A 4,680-nucleotide genomic window follows, 5' to 3' on the forward strand; every position below is an offset into this window, starting at 1 on the left:
TAAGCATTCAAAGAGTTCGAGATAAGTCATATCCTTGAAGGGAGAACACCATAGCCGACCTTTTGGCCTGATTAGCACGCACCAAGAGCGATGGTTTAAATAAGATAGTAATTTAAAAAACTCTGGAGACACCAAGTACTGAAATAGAGGAAGTCATGACACTGAATGAAGCTCAGGGTTGGATGGAACCTATCATTCGGTATTTAATTCAGAATGAACTACCTGAAGAGGAAAGAGAATCCAAGCATATTAGAAGAATATTTGCTAGATACCTCATTACGGCTGATCACCTTTATAAAATGAGTAGAGTGGCACCTATATTGAGGTGCATCTCAGAGGAAGACGCGATTTTTGTCATAAAGGAGGTATATGGATGAGTCTGCGGCAGTCACATCAGAGGAAGGGAATTTTCTAAAAAGATACTGCGAGCAGGATACTATTGGCCGAGCATGTTTCAAGATTTTGAGAAGTTTTTAAGCAGGTGCAAAAAGTGTCAGATGTTTGCTCCTTTTATTTATTCACTCACAGAAGCGCTACACTCGATGTTATCACCATGGCCATTTTATCAATGGGGAGCAGATATCTTGGGTCCATTTCCCGTGGCATCCGGACAGTTAAAATTCTTAATAATGGTTGTTTATTACTTCACCAAATGGGTAGAGGAAGAAGCGTGTCACACATCACAGCGGAAAGGGTACACCAGTTTTACTGGCGTAACATAATTTACCGCTTTGGTCTGCCTGGAGTTGTCGTATCTGACAATGGTGCTCAATTCACTAGTACCTTAGTTGTTGAATTTTGCAAAGACTTGGGAATACAAAATCGATTCATCTCGGTATAGCATCCTCAAGCCAACGGTCAGGAGAAAGCAGCAAATAAAATCATTTTGTCGGGAATGAAGAAATTGGATGAAGCCAAAGGACTGCGGGTCGAGTACCTGCATGAAATTTTATGGTCTTACCATATCACACGACATTCAACTACCCAGGAGACTGATTGCTCCATTCGCAAGTGCACGAATCGCGTCAGAGTAATATAAAAGAATATCGATCCCACAGAGACAAAATCGTCAATCTATCGATTACTATCGTTATGATGTTTATCTAAGGCAGTATAAAAGAGATATTTATGTTGCAAAATAATAGTAAATAAAGAAAATAATAAATACAGTGCAGATAAAGACAGGTTTGAATGTATTTCACGTCAGTTAAACAATATTTTGATTGTCTAAATAGAACTACTTATGGGGCAATATTTTCTACTCTTGAAAAGAATCCATTTAACAGGAACTGTCGCTTTCACGTATTCAGAATCGAGTTTACCCTTAAATTAAGGCCTTTTATTGTCACTTATAAAAGGTGCGCAGAACGCTAAAGTAGTAAACTTATTTTTAAGAAATAAGACTCGTAAACTTAGTTGAAAAGTGATTTTGATTTGGAAAGTTTACCCAAGAAGTTTCCTGATTTTAAATCTATCAACGCCTCCGAAAACAGTTTCAAAAATCGTTTTTCCTTAAAGTGATAAAAAAATTTAGTTAACTAAGCCAGGGTTCTTTCGCACTCCTTGAGTAGTTAAAAATAACCAAGTTTGTTTCAGAAAACTCGAATTAAAAATCAAAACAACCTTTAAAGCATTTCTACAAATTCAATATGTGAAACATCTCTTTAACCGCGATCCTTACATTCTAACCTTTGAAAGATTTAGCCAAACATGGTAATACAAACAAACACAACGATATTGATCATGATGAAAAGTTGTTTTAGAATGTAAGGCGTAAAGAACAAGTAAAGCGTGTAAAATAATTAAAACGAGCAATAAAGATAATGGCGAGAAATTTAAATAAAGTAAAGACAATGACAGGAATTAAATAAAGTAAAGCGTGATGAGAAATTAAATAAAGTAAAGACAATTATAGGAATTAAATAAAGTAAAGCATGACAAGAAATTAAATAAAGTAAAGCATGACAAAAAATTAAATAAAGTAAAGCATGACAAGTAAAAATAAATAAAAGTGATTAAATAAGAACCTGCTCCAAACGGAGGCTTTAAATCTGGTACAAGGAAAATAAACCTTCGACTCTGAAGATAAAGACGACAGCAAAATCGAAGTGCTCCAACTCAATCTCACTAAGGTGCGATAACCCCCCGATGTGACGGATTACCGCTTTTACAGATGATAATATAGTCTTAGTGTTGTAAACTAAGTTGGATCATTTGGAAATGAACTAGAATGACCTATTTATAGAGGAATTCAGTAGCTTGCAAAGACCATGGTGCCCTTCAACTTCTCCTTAGTGGGAACGTGAAATGCAAAGGTGGCGCCCGTCACCCCTTCATGGCGCCCGCCATGTATGTAAATGGGAAAGTTCATGGGATCGTGGCGGTTACCTCTTGGTTAAGGGCTGATGAGTCATGGCTTCTCCTATAGCATCCGCCATGCATAAGGCCATGTGTACAATATTTGCCGAAAAACCCTAATTTTTGGTCTTTTTGCTTCGTTTCTTCTAAAAAGGTCCCGAAAGAGCTAAATATCTAAAAACAACATAAAAGAGAGCATAACACAAGCAAAACGATAATAAAGACCTAATAAACATGTGAAATCCGAGTCAAAAACACTGTGTGATTCAGTGTGATCAGAGACTCCATTCAAGATGGTTTAAGGCGTGGATGCGATGATACTAGTTGAAATCAACACACCAACGTAAAGGAATTTGGCTTTTAATGAAAGTATCAACTCGGAAGGCTTGGACATTTCAACAGATTTGTTGGATGAAGTAAAGGAAACGGCTCACATCAGAGAATTTGCAGATAAACAAATAATTGCTCGGAGGTTCAATATCAAAGTGAGGCATAAGGGATTTCATAGGGGTAACTTAGTTATGAAAAAAGTAACTGATCCCACAAAGAAAGGAAAGTTGGTTCCAAATTGGGAGGGACCCTACCATGTTCGTCAGAGGTTAAACAAAGGGGCTTACAAGTTAGAGTACTTATAAGGAGTTGAAATACCCAGAACTTGGAATGTAACTACTCTCAAATTTTATCTCAGGTAAATTATGTAATAAATGCAGTGAATAAAAGATGCGGGGATGCACTATTTTCCCTTGAAAAGAGCAAGGGTTTTTAATGAGGCACCCATAGTTGAGATAAATATCTTTGTAAAGAAAATCCTAGGATGTGATCTAGGAAAAAGTCCAAGCGCACTTGAAGCCTCTAGCATAATTGGATTCGGCTGGGTAACATTTAATGAAACTTCTGGCCTAACTAAAGTCCAAGCACACTTGAAGCCTCTGACATAATCGGCTTCGGTTGGGTAACATTTAATGAAACCTATGGCCTAACTAAAGTCCAAGCGCACTTGAAGCCTTTGGCATAATCGACTTCGGTCGGGTAACGTTTAATGAAACATCTGGCCTGACTAAAGTCCAAGCGCACTTGAAGTCTCTGGAATAATCGGCTTTAGTCGGGTAATGTTTAATGAAACCTCTTATCTAACTAAAGTCTAAGTGTTGAAGCCTTTGGCATAATTGGATTCGGTTGGGATATGTAAGAACAAAACCTATGAACTAAGAAAAATTCAAATAACTCGGGGCTTCTGACACATCGGCTGCAATTGGGTCGTGCTTAGTAAGAACATTTGTATGTCAGACCCATGGGGCTCTGAATGCCAACACACCTATGAAGTGTAATAATGCAATCGGTTTTCCTCCGACAAAGTATCCGACTTATCTTAACCTCCTAAACTTTGTGGAGAGGGATAAGGTAACTACGCCAGCGTACAAGGTCGGCCCCAAGTCATAATTCAAGTAATAATAAGTCAAGTCAGAGGGAATAAACATAAAAGCAATAAAAATAAACATCATTACAAAACCTTTGAAAGACTTAATTGTTCAACAGGAAAGCAAAATATAGTTTAGTGAAGATACAAGGTGCACATCACCTTTGATGGCCAACAAAAAAGCTTAAAAATTAACTCAAATTTCATGTTCATTCGTCTGAGCTTCTGATGTCGGGTTATCATCCATGAAGCCCCTCTAGCCTTCTGCTTCGGGCGAATCATCATCCATATCGACTAGTTTCCCATCCACCACAGTCTTAAAGAAATTCATCTTCAACCCGTCTAAGTTTGGAGCGACGCATAGAGCTTGGGCTTTGGCCCTCTAAAAACCCTCGTCGCCGGTAGAAAGCAATTCCACCTGTGCATCTTGAAGGGATTTCTTCAAAGTCTCGTTGAGGTTCCGAGATTTCTTTGCTTCTTGAGTTAGGCTAACGTTATCCACTTCCAGTTCCCAACACCTAGTCACCATGGTTTCACTCTTTGTAGTCATTTCCATTAATTAAGATGCAGACAACTCCTTCTGTCTCTTCATCTCAGAGAGTTGTTTGGTCAAATCCTCTACTTAACGGTCTGGGTTTTCAAGTCATCCCTTGACTAAAGTATCTCTTTTTAAAGATGAATCTCGTTCTTCTCATATGCATTACCTACTTCAAATAAACCTTTATTCATAATGGCACACCTCATCAAGTATTCCCCAAGGTTTTGAGTCAATTGTTGGGCACCAATAAACTTTACATTTTCAGCATCCTCTTATACATTTAGTTGATCATAAGGGAACCTCAACCCATCAAAGTGATCTCATTTTTAACAACATGAAAGATGGAAGGGTTAAAGGGGTTGCCTCA

Source organism: Lathyrus oleraceus, chromosome 7, assembly GCF_024323335.1.
Source record: "Lathyrus oleraceus cultivar Zhongwan6 chromosome 7, CAAS_Psat_ZW6_1.0, whole genome shotgun sequence".
Lineage (NCBI taxonomy): Eukaryota > Viridiplantae > Streptophyta > Magnoliopsida > Fabales > Fabaceae > Lathyrus > Lathyrus oleraceus.